Source organism: Hyperolius riggenbachi, chromosome 12 (assembly GCF_040937935.1).
Source record: "Hyperolius riggenbachi isolate aHypRig1 chromosome 12, aHypRig1.pri, whole genome shotgun sequence".
Lineage (NCBI taxonomy): Eukaryota > Metazoa > Chordata > Amphibia > Anura > Hyperoliidae > Hyperolius > Hyperolius riggenbachi.
Genome location: NC_090657.1, coordinates 111,184,834 through 111,202,831, shown reverse-complemented (window position 1 = coordinate 111,202,831; position 17,998 = coordinate 111,184,834). Strand labels below are relative to the sequence as shown.

The 17,998-nt window shown below is 42.0% G+C and overlaps 1 protein-coding gene across 3 annotated transcripts in view; it reads right to left on the bottom strand.

The window, feature by feature from the left end:
- GRB7 (growth factor receptor bound protein 7) overlaps positions 1-17,998 on the bottom strand; it is a 437,163-nt gene that overhangs the window by 251,239 nt on the left and 167,926 nt on the right. Inside the window, exon 1 of one of the 3 annotated variants that reach the window (XM_068262981.1) lies at positions 3,518-3,558. The exons of the other annotated variants lie outside the window; for them this stretch is intronic. The gene's annotated coding sequence lies outside the window, so the exon portion shown is untranslated. Of the gene's footprint in view, positions 1-3,517; positions 3,559-17,998 lie in introns of those variants that run through there. 3 annotated transcript variants of the gene reach the window in all.

The window sequence follows — 17,998 nt, the reverse complement described above, 5'->3', positions numbered from 1 at the left end:
TTACCTTGGGTTCACTTTAAAGCGATTTAACCATTTCAGCCCGTGGGGATTTTTCACCTTATGCATCAGAGCAATTTTCACCTCCCATTCATTCGCTAATAACTTTATCACTACTTATCACAATTTATTGATCTATATCTTGTTTTTTCCGCCACTAATTAGGCTTTCTTTGGGTGGTACATTTTGCTAAGAATTATTTTTTTTATAAATGCATTTTAACAGGATTAATAAGAAAAAAATGGAAAAAATCATTATTTCTTAGTTTTCGGCCACTATAGCTTTAAAATAATCCACACTACCATAATTAAAACCTATGTATTTTATTTACCCGTTTGTCTCGGTTATGACACCATTTAAATTTTGTCCCTATCACAATGTATGGCGCCAAAATATTTTATTTGGAAATAAAGGTGCATTTTTTCCGTTTTGCGTCCATCACTATTTACAAGCTTATAATTTAAAAAATGTTCATAGTATACCCCCTTCAAATGCATATTTAAAAAGTTCAGACCCTTAGGTAACTATTTGTCTTTTTTTTGTTTTTTATTGTAATTTTTTTTTTCACATGAAAAATATTATTTGGGTAATATTTTGGTGTGGGAAATAAACAGTTAATTTTTAATGTTATTGTATGTGTAAATTGTAATGTAAAAAATATGTAGATGTAGTTTTACTATTTGGCCACAAGATGGCCACCTTGAGTTTTTTCCCCTCCTTGTGCTTCTCGCTAAGCGGAAGCACAAGGGGGATGCGGAAATTTTTACGTGCAGAAAGACTGAAGCCTCTTGTAAGAGCGCTTCGGTTTTTCTGCTGGGGACACGGATTGGTGACCATGTTCCCGTTCACTGATCCCGGGGCTACCGGGGGACACCACAGGGGCACGGGAGCGGAGCGTGCCAAGGCGCGGCACCGCAGCAGAGCAGCCGCCCGGACGTGAGCTTCACGTCCGGGCGGCAGAAATGGTTAAAACCCTGACATAATATTCAATAAAAACATGTTAATGCTACTTTTTATATGCCACACGGTTATAATATTTGCTTTGTGCATAAGTATTATTATTCATTTAGAAATTATAGGTTCCCAAAAGTACAGTTTTTTGCTTTGTGAGCTGACTGGTTTTATTCTGACTGGTTTTATTCATTATGTATTGAAGGCAGATATGCTTTGACTCTCTGTACGTGTGGAGCTGCTTCTCCACTGTCAGAGAATGTGTCACTTTCCTCATTTGATACACTTAAGTAAACACAAGATAACATAAACTCTTCCCCAGTCCTTGCATCCTCAACTTTTGTTCCCCACAGAAGTCTGGTGCAAAAGTTGAGGATGCAAGGACTGGGGAAGAGTTTGTGTGCATGGATAGGGAACTGGCTAATGGACAGAAAACAAAGAGTTGTGGTCAAAGGATCGTACTCAAAATGGGAGACTGTTAGCAGTTGGGTCCCACAGGGGTCTGTACTGGGTCCAGTGCTCTTCAATTTATTTATTAATGACCTAGTAGATGCAGTAGTGAGCAATGTTGCTATTTTTGCAGATGATACAAAATTGTGCAGAATCATCAACTCTCAGGAAGATAGTGTCATATTGCAACAGGATCTGGATAGGATGGCTATATGGGCACATACATGGCAGATGAAGTTCAATGTTGACAAATGTAAAGTCATGCATTTTGGTCGTACCAATGGTCTAGCACCATACAAAATAAATGGGATACAGTTGGGGACATCAAACTTGGAGAAGGACTTAGGAGTACTCATCGACAACAAGTTAAATAATCGTACTCAATGCCAAGCCGCTGCAGCTAAAGCGAACAAAATTTTGGGATGCATTAAAAGGGAAATAAAAACTCGAGATGCTAGCATAATATTGCCCCTGTTTAACTCTCTAGTAAGGCCACATCTGGAATATGGAATTCAGTTCTGGGCACCACATTACAAAAAAGATATTGCAGTTTTAGAGCAGGTGCAGAGACGAGCTACAAAATTGATACGTGGGATGGAAGGTCTCGCTTACCAAGAAAGGTTAGATAAACTTGGTTTATTTAGTCTAGAGAAAAGACGCCTTAGAGGAGATCTAATTAACATGTATAAATACATCAGAGGGCAATATAATAGCTTGGCGGATGAGCTTTTTGTCCCTAGGCCTTCTCAAAGGAGGAAAAACGTTTTAGCCATTTATTTAGGAAAGGGTTCTTTACAGTAAGAGTGATTAAGATGTGGAATGCATTGCCACAGGAAGTCATTATGGCAAACTCTATACCTGCATTTAAAGGGGGCTTAGATGCTTTCCTTGCGTTGAAAGACATCCATGGCTACAACTACTAGGTTATGCCTAATGATGTTGATCCAGGGATTCTATCTGATTGCCATCTGGAGTCAGGAAGGAATTTTTCCCTTTTGGGGCTAATTGGACCAAGCCTTGTGGGGTTTTTTTCGCCTTCCTCTGGATCAACAGGGATATGTGAGGGACGGGCTGGAATTGTACTTTGTACTGGTTGAACTCGATGGACGTATGTCTTTTTTCAACCAAAATAACTATATAATCTACAACTTCGGATGCGTCCACATTTCACTGCACTGAACTTTCAAGCTCTGTGTGCAACCCTTCCAATGCTGGTCTAGTAAAAAAAAAATGCTGGTTGCATATAATATGCTGTAAATAATGTTTTAGAGCAAAGATGAAATGCTGGGTTATATTCCGCTTTAAGCACAGTCTCACATCTTGGTCGATTACACAGACTAGTGCCATTTAGAATATTATGTACCTTTATAATGAATTCCATAATTGCTTGGGGGACAAATGTTAAATCTCTAATTGATTCCAGGAAAACGAGCTTCACAAGCTTGCACTATTGCCGAAAACAACTTTACTGAACACTGAGAGAAAGGTAGACTGGAATTAAAGAGAAAATGTATAGAAAATAATGTAATGAATATCATTTTTTCTCTTTTACAATATTACATTATAAATTTAGTCAGTGTTTGCCTATTGTGAAAATCTTTCCGCACCCTGATTTACATTATGAAGTTTATCACAGGTGGTGACATCTTTACTACTGGTAGGTGCAACACTGTTGAATGTTTGTTTACTCCTTGTACCCAGAAAAAGATTAAGATTAAATGGGGACCTAGGCGAGATAGCAGTTTTTGCCCACCACTGATGGTTACCTGGCTTTTTTCAGTAAAGTTTGGTGAGAACTAGCAGCCACCAGGCCCCTAAACTCCCCACAGACTCTAGGCAACTGCATGGGTTGCAGTAAAAAACAATAAATGGATATGCGCTAAATGGATATGCGCTAAATGGATATGCAAATAGGATGTGGAGCGCAGATCAATAACACCTGTTGTCAATGTTCAAAAAATATCATACAATCTGATTGCGTTCAGGGATCAATATAGTGGGAGGAATAAAGTTAAAATATCACCATCCATATAGAGTATTGTAAAAGTGAACAGAGGCGCCAAAAGGATAAAATATACTAAAAGCTTTAAAATTTCAATGGAGGAAGTGGTGGACTTACCTCCTTAAAGTAGACATGAAACTGTCGATTTTCAAAACAGAAAAATTTTATTCACATACTCCAACATACAAAGCAACGCGTTTTGCAGGTATATTTCTGCTTCCTCGGGCAATAACAGGGAGAAGTGCACAACTGTAGAAACCAAAAACAAGTGTATTGATATATGTATATATCAATAATAATTATATTTTGTACAAATTCTGTAAAGTCTGTTCACATTGGGATAGTGGGTATATCCCAGTGGAAAGTATGGGGAATGATAAAGGAAGAGCTGGTTTTCAGTAGAGACAATGTGTGAGAAAGGTATGCATAAGGTATAGTGGGGTGGGGTGGTGGAGGGAGGGGTAAAAAAACAGTATCTAGGGAGAATAAGGAGCTAACTGATTACATATAGATCTAGATGTGTAAACGAGGAAGAGGGGGAGGGGGGGGAGGAAGTAAGGAGAAAACAAGAGGGGAGGGGAGGAAATTTTGGTATCAATCATATCAAAGCAAAGGAGTGACTAAGGCCCCGTTCACACTTGCGGTTCGAGTCCGCAAGTGTCCGGGGGTCCGGGGGCCGCAAAGAGACCGTACGGGTCTCTGCGGTGGCCACAAGTTGCCACCAGTTGCGGATCCGGAATGTATCAGTTCCGGCTACAATAAAGTAGCCGGAACTAGATACATTGCAGTGCCAGAAAGGCACCGCAAGCATGGGGGATACCGGTGTGTAGTCCGGGCCCCCCAAGTGGCATAGGACCGGTGCTGGAAGCATCCGGTCCTATTGCCAGTGTGATGAGAAACATCCGTTTCTCATTGCACAGCATGGCCGCATGTTCGGGTCAGGATCCGGCCCGGGACCGCAGCCTCACCGGGACGGACTGAAAAATAGAGCATGTTGGAAAAAAAGCCGGATCGTCCCGGAGCTGCGTTCCCGGATCGGATCTGGACAGTCGCACGAGTGTGAATGGATACATTGATTAACAATGTATCCATTCACCATCCGCTGTGTACGGAGCGTTCCGGGTCCGGGGAAGCCGGACCTGGAACGCTTATGTGAACCGGGCCTTACCAGTGTAGTCTCAAGATCACGCAAAGCGCCTCTGTACTGGTATAGGGGCTGAGAGCTTTTTTATATACCCATGATTGGTTAGACTGACCAATCAAGTTTTTCCAGGAGGGAGGAGGCCAAAGTGAAATACAGGTGGATTGACCTATGGAGGTGTGGGGGACGTAAGGGGCGTGTCTGGTGGCCAATGGGTGTAGGACATAGGGAAGGAGTGTGTCAGATGACCAATGAGCGTTGGAGGGGTTTGTTATGTAACGTAGTGGGTGGTGTGCCTATTTTGTGCACCTAATGTTATTCTATTTGGTGGGCGGTGCGCCCTATTCGTCGCACTTAAGCTGTCATAGTATGGGCAGTGCGCCCCCCCAGTGCGACTTTTGGATCCAGATAGAATACACTGTCCCCTCAGTTCAGGCAGATGCAGATCATCCCAGATCATCCACAAGGCAAACCCTTGCAGTTTGATTGCGCTCAGTGATCAATATACTGGGAGGAATAAAGTTCAAATATCACCATCCACTGTCCCCTCAGTTCAGGCAGACGCAGAAAATGATGATACTCAACGAAACATATATGCCTCGGTCACCTCAAACCTTCACATCATTAAAAAAAAACCCAGAAAGAGGGCTCATAGCATAAAAGTACCACTGATAACACCCTTCATCTCCACCAGTGTGAACCAGGTTACCTCCATCGCACCTTTCCTCATGCAAAGACCCCCCCAACTACTCCCCCCCGATGTGCCCGAATTCACCCTAATATCCTCCAATAAATCCAGAAGTAGGATGTAAACGTATGGAGGGCAGGCAGACTGTCACTGGAATCACTGTAGGCACTACAACTAAGAAAGCTCCGAATAGTGTAAAACAGCGTGTGTGAGGGCAGCTACCCGGGATCTGTTCAAAAACACATTGTACAATGTACTGATATCTTGCAAGTCTTGTGAGTGCAGGGCACATCGGGGGGAAGGGGGTGTGTCTTTGCATGAGGAAAGGTGCGGTAGAAGTAACCTGGTTCACACTGGTGGAGAGGTGAAGAGTGTTATCAGTGGTACTTTTACACCATGAGCCCTCTCTCTCTGTGTTTTCTTCCATGATGATGTGATGGTCTGAGGTGACCAAGGCATATATGTTCAGTGGAGTATCATCATTTTCTGCGTCTGCCTGAACTGTTGTTTTATAATTCAACCCACACTGGTCCTTTCTATCCTGGTTCATTTTCCTTCATATTAACAGTTTAAAATTAGTAATATATCAATTTAAAGGATGGTTATAAAGTTTAGAGTCAATCAAACACATATTTTAGTAGAGAAATATATATATTTACATAGAAAGAGGGACAAAGTCCTGAAAGAGGGACAAATGAGGAGGAAAGAGGGACAGAGGGACAGGGCTCCCAAAGAGGGACTGTCCCTCTGAAAGAGGGACAATTGGGAGCTATGCCATAGGGGGCAGCATGCACATTAGGCTGAGCTCCAAGCATGCACTCGCGCAAATCTTAAAATTGAAAGACAAATTGGAGACAGACATCTGACAGTTTTTTACATTCAGGATGAAAACAAAGTACAACCTCTTTCAACACTAAGGCCACTATCACATTATCAAACGCGGATGGCCGTGCGATCGGAATGCAGTGCGATCGGAACGCAATGCGTACGAACGCACGCCATCTGCATTTTCATGCGTTGTGTGGCTCATCCCATTCACTATACTGAATTGGTCAGCAATGCGTTTTGTTAAAATATGCGTGCAGTGTGCATTCGTGGACCGCACTGGTCCAGGAAAAAGTGGTCCACCTTGCCTGTGTGCTGTGTCCAATGGTAGTCTAAGTGGTGATCCTGGCTTGATTTTGTCCAGATGGTACCCATCCTATATTTTTGTCCTGTACATTACAGGTTATTACAATTGTTTTGTGAAGGCCTGAAGAAGGTTTTCCGAAACAAGTCGACCTTGTCGCCTTTCTAAACAATTGCATATTTTATCATATGTTTTCTGTATCTAAAAATGGGATGTTGTTTACAAATATGAATCCATTTGAAGATTTGTGAACTCAGTTTTAACAAAAAAACTTTTTGATAATTAAAATTTATGATCATCTTGAAACTTTTTTGTCTCTTCAAAAATATTTTCAGCTACATATACTCCCAGTTTTTTCACTTACACTGCCTGCTCCATAGGACAGAACTTGCTGCTTGGAAGAGAGACAAGACTGCACGTTAGTATTGCCATTGCTGGCATACTGTTGCCTGAAGCAAATCACAAAAAATGGGTTTGAGTGACAGATATCTAAAGTATGTATGCCGTACTCAATGGGTAAAACAAAAAAACAATAAGCAATGCGCGTATGAAGTAGTTTGGTACCGCAACGCATACCTAACACCTCGACTTCTATTTTGAGTAGTGTCACAGCATATCTATGATCGACTGGGACTGTGGCCTCACTCCCACTTCAGACACACACACACACACACACACACGCACGCACGCACGCACGCACACACACACACACACACACACATTGCCCTGTCACCAAGACTATCCACTTGTGCAATCTTTAATCGATCACCTTCCGATCATCAGTGCTTGGACACACCCTCCAATGTGCTCGCACACACCCTAAAAGCCTCCTGAATCTCCGGAGGTGGGATTGAGAGTGTGTGGGGGCTCAACGACCTATCTTCATTTCCTCAATCACTAACAAGCATCAGACAGCACTGCAACACCATGTAATCTGTTCATGTTGTTTGATCGACAATCAGCCTGCAGGTCTTCACCTTTATTGCCAGGTCTTTGTTTGAATGCAGTAAAGTTGCTCCGGGATCCGTATATTTATTAATAAATGGATCCTGGAGCAACTTTACTCTCAATCTCACCTCAGGAGACTCAGGAGGAGGCTTTTAGGGTGAGTGCGGGCACATTGGATGGTGTGTCCAAGCACTGGTGATCGGAAGGTGATCGATTAAAGTTTGCACAAGTGGATAGCCTTGGTGACGGGGCAACTTGTGAAGGCAGTTATATGCTATATGTCCATTCAGTTTTATTTTGCATGTTGATGTGACTGTCCTGGATTAAGAAGCCAAATGCTTTGGAATACAGATGACCTTTAAAGGGGAACTGAAGAGAGAGGTATATGGAGGCTGCCATGTTTATTTCCTTTTAAGCAATACCAGTTGCCTGGCAACCCTGCTGATCCTCTGCCTCTATTACTATTAGCCATAGCCCCTGAACAAGCATGCAGCAAATCAGGTGTTTTAGACTTTAAAGTCAGATCTGACAAGACTAACTGCATGATTGTTTCTGGTGTTATTCAGATACTACTGCAGAGAAATAGACCAGCAGGGCTGCCATGCAACTGGTATTGATTAAAAGGAATTAAATATGGTAGCCTCCGTATACCTCTTACTTCAGTTCCCCTTTAAAAGAGCCCTGTGTGAGGACTGACTGTGAGACTGTTAACTCCTTATTTTATGAGACAGAGTGCGCGTTCTGTTTTACATAATTGCCCGACTTTTGTTTGCACACAAACAGTGAGAATGCGAACCACATAGTGCATAACAATTATAACAATTACCAAAAGCGCATACTCTGTATATATAATTTATATATATATATATATATATAATTTATTTAACCTCCCTGGCGGTATGGATGAGCCTAAGTCATCCAAGGAAAAAAAGCTGTAAACGGTATGGACGAGTCAGGCTCATCCAGCAGTTCATTATTTTTCACGTGTTTTGCACATTAAAATTTTTGTTCATATGCTTTTGAAACCTGCATGTGAAAATTTTCACAACCACAAATTTTAATGCAAAAACCTACATGTGAAGCACAAGAGTGGGGAAATTGTGGCCTGGAAGAAAGGGAAAATTGTATTTATTTTTAACATAATTTTGTGTTTTAAACGTTTATTATACTAAAATGTACACTGGTCCCTTGCTTGACCCATTTTGGAAGATTACTGGCAAAAATGTTATGAAAATCAATTTAACCACTTTTTGCACAGAATTCCAGCAGAACTTGAATGCCAGGGAGGTAAATGCATATTTAAATAGGAACTATCAAAGAAACTGTTATTGTGTACTGTAAATCCCACATACCTATTGAGCTTTTAACCAGTAACAATATAATGCTTTTCAGAAGTCTCTGATCACAGACTGCGTGAAAAAAAAACCCTTGTGTATCAGCTTTTTGTAACAAAGTTGGAGTCAGGGCCAGAGCTGTACCATGTAGATTAGTTCCACTTCTCTGTCACTATTCACAGAGGAATGATTTACTATTTGTTTCTGCCCTGCCAACACACACTGCTCCCTCACAGATCCTATGAGAACAGCTGAGAGTTTTTTCAGCTGCAGAGAAAGGATCTGAAGAGAAGGACCTGTACTTTATTCCTGTACTGGCATGCTTACAACCCCATTCAGAATGAGCTCTTCCTGGCTGTAAACTCTGTTTACTTTAGACTGTGTGAGGCAGAGAGAGACACAGGGACATCTAATGAGTTATTTACACAATATTTGATGCTATATTTCTGCTTTCTATCATTCTGAACACATTTCTATCACAGGATTGCAGCAGCCAGTATGGACTGTTTCTGTATGCTGTATGTGCTGGACACAGTCCTCCATAGTAATGCCTGCAGTGAAATCTGTTCTCTGTAAATGTCGTATTTTCTTTAAATAAAAAATGAAAATAGCCTTTGTATTGCTATTAATTACTAGACATATATGTGGCATTTAGAATTTTAGTTAACTTTGATAGTTGTCCTTTAATTTAAAATAGTGTATTAGTTCAAGCGTATTAACAAAATGTTCCTGAGCTGAGGCTATACATCGTGCCTTACACAAGCATTGTTCCTTAATGTGACTGAGGAACATTGTTAACTTTTACCTGTGGAATATTTGAGAGTCAGTTGGTAAGCAATTCAATCAGGAGTAACCATGTAATACCAAAATAAGAAGAATAATTTATGCCAGGCTACACTACCAATGTAAGAAGAAGAATAAATGATGCCAAACAACACTTTCCAGAATTCCAGCAATACAGAACAAACCATGTGCCTACATGAGGAGGCGGGACTTAATTGTAAGACCTCAGTCAAAAGGAGGAGGAAAGAGGCAGGATAGGTCTTAATCCTGCATGGATAGGCGCATCACTGCAGGCAAGAAAAGCTCCACAATGCACATTAGGTTTTTTCATTTAAAATGTTCAGTTCCAAAGGATATATTGTATTTACAATTTACACAAACTAATATGAATACTCTGAGAATATGCATTGCTCAATCTTCAGTTTAGTTTGGTTTTAAACAAACAAACTAACAAACAGGCAATGAAAACTATTCATAAAGTTGATTATTTTACTGCTCTGAACTAGAATAGCAACTTCACCAAATAGCATCAAAATAGGAAGCAAGTGCATCGTCCCTGCTATGATGGGTTCGTGCCAAAATAAAATAAAATAAAATACATTTTATCACTTTTTGCACAGAAATCCTGGGAAAATTGAACGCCAGGGAGGTTAAGGGCACAACCGACACCAAAGAGAAATGGATATGTGTCTTAAAAGATCCTATGCGTAACACCCTTCTGGGGTCTGTTCCTTGAATTGGCCCATTTTTTGTCTCTAGTGTAAACCTAGCCTAAGGCCCGGTTCACATTAGCGTTCGCTATCCGGATTTTCCGGATCTGATCCGGACCGCATACTGTACAAACGGAACGTACGTTCCGCATAGCAATGTAAAGTCTATGCGGACGTTCACACGTGTCCGTTCCGTACAGAACGGAGCCGGATCGGATCCGGACTCCGGACTCTTTTCCTACATGCGCTATTTTTTGGGTCCGGATCTTCGGCCCACGCACCCGGACCGGAGCCGGACCTGAGCCTGACAGCACCATCCGGAACACAGAAACCAATGGGGAACGGAAGGCACAGAACACACTGCCTACAAAACGACGTTCTACCCCACTTCCTATGCGTATCCAAGCGGCCATTTCGGATGGGGACACATGGGCCAAGCATGTCTGGAGTGGAGCAGCAGTGACAGACGTGCTGGAGCTGTTTGGCAGAATGTCGGAGGTGGAGGTGAGTCCTACAGCGGAGGAACCTGATTCTACAGGTGCACCAGGTGCACCTTCTGCTGCCCCAACATTTTTTTCTTAAAATTTCGCTATTTTTTGCTCACGGAACCGGATGGCAGCCTGATGCATGCCTGATGCAAACGGACCGGATCCGAATCGGTGATGTAACACCCCAAATATTCTGTGGAAAGACTGGAGTCCTGCAGCTCTCGGTAGCTTTGTTTATGTTTCAGTGCGTGCTCCTTGCTATCACTGAAGCAAGCAGAGAGACGGCACAGATATAGATGCATGTATAAGCTCCACATTGTGTTGTTTAGCAGCCTGTTTTCCAGATACCAAAATAAACAGAAGCAGCATGTTAACAAGGGTCCTAGCATCTACAGAACTTGGGGGCTGGAACACTCAGCTATGTTCTGTTAGTATTTGTAAGCCTTTATGTAGCGCTGACATCTTCCACAGTACTATACAGCAGCGTTTCTCAACATCATAACAGCATGTATCCCATTATTAATGACTGTATTGCCGATTAGCTACTGTAACATCATCTTAAATACCCCTTGATACATATACAGTTTATTGCTTAGGAGTACTTCATAATTGCGTATAAAGGCTTTTCAATATTTCCTTGGTGCTTATTGTTTATTGCATTTTTTATCTCAAAACTTAGTGTAATAAAATGACTATAAGTTCAAGTACCCACAACCAAGGCACTTCTTTGGGTACACATATAATGTGTTTAAGGGAACCTGAGATGGGCATTGTGGGTGTATTTATACGTACTTGGAGCTTCTCCAGCCCCGTTAGGTGCATGGGGTCTCTCCCCATCCTCTTCGGCCGTTCCGTTCTCTAGTAATTCCCCCCCTGTAATCCGGCCGGTGTGGCAGGGGTGCACAACTGGGCGCAACTGGCTGGATTACCAGGGGAATTACTAGAGAACGGAGCGGCCAGAGAGGACAGCGAGGACCCCACGCACCTAATGTTGCTAGAAGAAGCCCCAGGTAAGTATAAATACACTCACATTGTTCATCTCTGGTACACTTTAAGAAACTAAGCTATACAGAATCTGTTGTTGTGTTACTAACAGTCCCTCAGAGGAACTCATACTCTAATCCTTGTCATAGTCAAAAGTCCCTATCTTAGATTATTCCCAATTTTAGGGGGAACCCATTAGCCAATCTGTATATTTTTGGGATGTATGGAGAAATAGAGTGCAAGCGAGAAAAATACACGAACGTAGGAAGAACATACAAATTCCATGCAAATAGCATCCTAGCCCAGATTTCAAGCAAGAACTCCAATGCTATGAGGCGAGAGAGCTATCCACTGAAGCCGGTGCTGGCCATGTTTACTTCTGATGATGAGGGATGGCGGACATTGCACAGCAAGGCTATTTGCATCCATCTAGTATTAGATTCTCGTAGCAATTAATCAATAAATGTCTACAACTTTCAGCATCACTACCAAATTAGGCATCAATGAGGCATGAGGATCCACCAGAGTAAGAGACCTAAAGCCAGTGGACTTCTTCAGTACACTGAAGACAACATCTTATACCCCATCCTATCCTCTGCTTTTATATGATTTAAAAACAATACACACCATAAATACATTGAACCAAACACACTTTACACTCCACATTTCTGGCTTAGCAGACTCTACTTATGACTATAAAAGCATGCAGATTAGCACCTATACTTTATATACGTAGTTAAACTTTGCAGTGTCATAGGTTGTCATTAACTTGGATCTATTTTTGTTTTACAATATCAGCAGTTACCTTCTGTAACATAATTACTGTTCACTGTACTGCATAAGTAATGTACATATGCCTCATTCAACTCAACTGTTCCTTAAATCCACAAATACTTGCTGTTTCCCTTTGCAACAAAGTCTGAAATAAGATCATAGCGACTTAAAAGTGGACAAAAAATTAACTTACACTGCTTTTTAAGTTTCTGCTGTGTTTTTCTGCTGAAACTGAACTGCTACTAAGAAAAACCATATTAAAAAAAACCTTGGAATGATCAAGTGTAGGATGTAAAGCAGCTCTTGAACTACAGGTCTCAGCATGTAACATGGCCTGTTATGGTTACTTTACATCTTGAAATCTTCAGATTAGAAATTATACATTATTGAAATAGAATTACACTTTGCCTGAGCCATACTTAAACACATTGTTAAAGAAATGGATAACACATTAGAAATCTTGGCAGTAGACCTTTTACTAATATACGTCTATGCAGTCCTTTCGGCTTTGGAAACACTAGAGCTGATAACACACACAGATACACACAAAAGCAATGCACAGGTTAATTAACACAGCCGTCTGAGCCGCTTGTCTACGGTGGTCTAGTGACTGAATGACAGCAACAAGTTCCTACCTGTACCAGTGACCAGTACAGAAATCCTGGAGTGGGGGGGGGGGCTCCTCAACCAAGCAGAGAACTGGCAATTCCTGTTTATCCTCCTCTCTTTATCTACCTGTCTTGATTTAAATGGGCACTCCTCTCAGGTGACATCACCTGGAAACCCTTCTCCCGCCCTCTTGAAATATGAATCAGAGGCATCCTATTGAGTAACTGGGCCCGACGCATATAAGAGAGCAGTGGATGTGTGTGCTTTACTACAGCTGGGCAGTAGAAGTCTTGTAAAGTGCTACAGTCCAAGTACACACATATTGCGGTGCAGTGTTTTGCTAGATCTGTTTGTGTGAATGTAGTAGCAGGTAGTTCATATTCCAGGAAGACTCTGCTGCACATAGACATCACAGGTGTAGTTCTTGTTTATGTACATGCTTTACACTCCCTGCTGAAGCTGTGTGAAGTCTTGGACTGTATCCAATGCCAATGTACCGGCCTCTTCTCCTCCTCCTTCCTCTGTCTGCACGTTTCATGAAGGGGAAGCAGAGGAGGGGGGGGGGGGGGGTGTCTCAGGCTATGTGACACACAACACATGTACTTACTTACTGTACAGTACACGTACATCACGGTGCTCTCCAGCATATCTGCTGATCAACACAGCTCTTTGGGCTTAGCCAAAACATATCACGTCGTGGTGTAATATGAGGTCAGGTTATCCTGTGGATAAGGCTGTTGGATAATGCTTACTCTCAGCTGCAGTCAGCATCCAGCTTTAGAGATACAGTGAATTTAAAATAAACCTACCACTACAACAGTTATTAAATTGCTACAGGAGTGAGTGTCACTTAGACACAGGACATATTTGACTATTTTTGTGCGCATTTTCAGCACAGAAAAACTGAGAATTTGTGTTAATCATTGGGCTAGTTTGCACTTTGCGTTTTTTTGCATGCAGTAAATAAAATGACAACTGCAGCATAATTCTGCACATTTTGTCAGTTTTCTTTATCAATTACATTAGCTGCTGTGAAAAAACGTGTGCGTTTTTATGTGCACAAACACACGTGGGTTTGATTCACAAAGCAGTGGTAATGCATAGCACGACTATGCTATGCATTTAGCTTGCAATGTGACGCGCGCAAAGGATTACGTGCGCGGCGCAGCCAAAGTTACGTGCGCGCAGAGTTAGCGTGTGAACGTAGCCGCGTGCTAACCTTTACATTGCGTGCTAAATGCATAGCACGGTCGTGCTATGCATTAGCACTGCTTTGTGAATCAAGCCCACGGTGTGCAGAAAACGCACACAGAAAAACACGTGCAGAACAATGAAAGACAAGTGTGTCCCCTGCCTTATAAGTACCTGAACAGCAGTTTAACTGCCAAAATAGTAATATACCAGTCAACCTCCCTGCTCATATTCACATTATCTTGTCAGTTAGAATTAGCAACTGCCATTTAGGAAATGCTTTTGAAAGAGAACCGAAACTGAAAATAAAGTCAAAATAACCATACACAGGTCATACTTGCCTACCGTGTAATCTACTCCTCAATCTTTTTCTCTTTTCCTGCATCCCATTTGTCAACTGTGATCAATGGATTTCTCTGTCCTCCATTTTAAAAATGGCCATTACCCCATAACAGCTTCCTGGTCAGCAGACTGTTAAACTGTAATATCACCCACTTGAGCCATAGGGAAACATGGACATTACCTTGCACATTCAGTTGTAACTGACAGCTGCTGATATATAACTGACAGCAACTGGTATATTTCAATTCTGACAATTGCATCAGGCACAGAGATTTCAGGGGCAGCATGTTTGTACTGTGTTTACACAAACAGCATGCTGTCAGTGTTGGAGGAGAAGCAAGAGGAGAGTGAGGTGAAGAGGTCATCATTGGGGAAAAGCAGCTTGTTGTGCTGTGTGAGGAGTCTGACAGTGAGTGAGGAGGGGGGAGGCAGGAGAGCAGCAGTGTTTCCTTTGACTTGCACAACAGAAGGGCGAAGGTGGCACTGCTGTCCTACAGAGTGGCTGAGGGTGAATGACCACTTTATTTAGCACAGACTCACAGCCAGCCAGTGTGCTATTGTGGTGAGCTGCAGCATGTCATGTGAGAACAATAAATTAAGCAGAATAAATTGTCGGGTGCTGTTCGGCATTGCTCAAGAGTTTCTATCTCATTATGCCACATGTCAGTTGTGGTATCCTTTAACCAAGTGCTTTATTTGACAACTATTCATCTAGGAGCATTTACACAGATATAAAGATGCTTCTAATTCCACATATTACCTAAACAGTACTAGAAAATACATTTTTTTTGAAAAATATGTCTGCCAGGATTTGAGCTTTTAAATCTAGTATGTACATAGGACTGTTAGATGGCAGGGATCAGGACTTAGATCCAAGGGCAACAGTTCAGGGATGTCTTCTGTAAAAATGCATTGCTGGCCCAGAGGGTACCGACGCATCTGTTGCTAGGGAAGGAGTGACGGGACGACACGTGGGAGTGAGTTTTAACAGGTAGGGTGAGTGAAAGAACAAATGTAATCATGGGTCGATTGGACATTGCTAACAATTGAGTTTGGTAGATCTTCCGGCAACATCAGGGGGCTCCCGTACACATGCTGGATTCTTTCCCAAAGAGGTCTTTATCATCCAACAGGGCTGAGTTTATCCTAGTGTGCGTGAGTGCATAGTTTAACCTCTAAAAATGTGTGCACCAAAAATAAATACCGTTGGTGTCCCTGCACTGAAACACCAATCAAGAATGCAAGAGTGGGGCTACCATAGCTCAACTCTCTTGACTGACCTTACAGGATACATGAGGGAACATGTAACATGATGAGATAGACATGTGATGTACAGTGCCAAGCCCACAAATAATTATGCCATGTTCCTTTTTTTTTTTTACTTTCTCTGCCTGAAAGAGTTCATCTGAACCTGAACTCTTGGCCAAGACACATAGAGGAGAGCCTGCCTAATGCCCCCTCATCTGTAAGTAATCATACAAGTCTAATTTGATTTTTCAACTCTGTCAGGCCTCAGCAGACAAAGCTACTATGTAAACACAGGATGTTAACCCTTTGTCTGCTTCCATGAAAGCAGGAAGAAGACACACTGCAGATTTATTTCAGGAGTTCTGTGAGCTGTAACAAGTAAATGGTTTTCTTTAAAGGTTATTATGATGTTGCTTATCTTTTAGAGCAGAGGGGAACTTCTGAGTTCAGGTCCGCTTTAAACATCAATTATGCCGGTGACAGTTTCTTTCCAGGTCGGACTGGGTTGGAATATAGTGTGACCCATACTGATAAGGAATACGACCGTAAAACACAAGACCTGGGCCAATTAGCCATAGAAGGGAAAAATTCCTTCCCAACTCCAGATGGCAGTCAGATAAATCCCTGTATCAACTCACCCAAGAATTACCTACCATAGTAATTATAGCCGTGAATGCCCTTCAATGCAAGAAAAGCAGTACTCTTTAAATGTAGATATAGAGCACAGGTGTCGAACTCCAGGCCTGGAGGGCAAGATCCATGCCAGTGTTTAGGATGGACTGAGAAAGAGAGGAATGTGTTCTACCTGATGGACCACACCTTTCCTGATTCAGACCCATCAATTAATTTGAGCTGTTTAAAAAATGTGTGAGGACCTCTGCCCTCGAAGGACCGGTTTGACATCCCTGATATAGAGTTTGCCATAACTACTTCCTGAGGTAAGATATTCCAGATTTTAACCACTCTCACTGTAAAGGACCCCTTTCTAAATAGATGGCAATACCTTTTTCCTCCATATGCAGATCATGTCTCCTTGTCCCTAGGGACAAAAAAAAAAACTCATCTGCGAAGCTTTTGTATTGCCCTCTGATGTATTTATACATGTTAATCAGGTCACCTCTTTGTCACCTTTTTTCCAAGTGAAATAAGCCCAGATTGTCCAACCTTTCTTGGTAAATGAGCTCTTTCACCCCTCTGATTAATTCAGTAATCTGTCTTTGTACCAGTTTTAGAAGGTCAATGTCCTTTTTTAAAGTGTGGTGCCAAAACTGTATCCTATACTCCAGATGTGGCCTCAAAAGTGATTTATACAGAGGGAGTAGTATACTAGCATCTTGAGATTATATTATCTGTTTTATGCATTCCAGGATTGTATTTGCTTTAGCTACCACTGCTTGGCATTGTATACAATTACTTAACTTTTTATCAACCAGTATTCCCAAGTCCTTCGCCAAGTCCGATGCCCCCAGCTGCATGCCATTTATTTTACATGGTGCTTCATCATTGGTATGTGAAAGGTGCATTTCATCTTCATGAAATTTTATCTGCCATAGACTTTTTGCTGCCTGAGGTAAACTTGGAATGATCAGACAGCACCCGGCAATTTACAATTTACTCTGCTTAATTTAATGTTCTCAGCCAGCAAGGGAGCATACACAACAACTTGAGACGTGACATGCTGCAGCTCAATACAATAACATACTGGCTGGCTGTGAGTCTGTGACAAACAAACTGCCCACCCTCAGCCAGGCAGCCGTCCTCTATTCCTCCTCAGTCAGGACCAGTGATGGGCTGAACCTCCGATTTTAGGTTCGCGAACTTCCGCGGAAGGTTCGGTTCGCGAAAAAGTTCGCGAACCGCAATAGACTTCAATGGGGAGGCGAACTTTGAAAAATAGAAAAAAATTATGCTGGCCACAAAAGTGATGGAAAAGATGTTTCAAGGGGTCTAACACCTGGAGGGGGACATGGCGGAGTGGGATACACGCCAAAACTCCCGAGGAAAAATCTGGATGTGACGCAAAACAGCGTTTTAAGGGCAGAAATCACATTGAATGCTAAATTGCAGGCCTAACGTGCTTTAAAACATCTTACATGTGTATACATCAATCAGGTAGTGTAATTAGAGTACTGCTTCGCACTGATGCACCAAACTAACTCTGTAACGCACCGCAAGTTACCAGCTGTTTGTGTAGTGACGGCCATGCTGGACTACTGCGCAACATGGCGA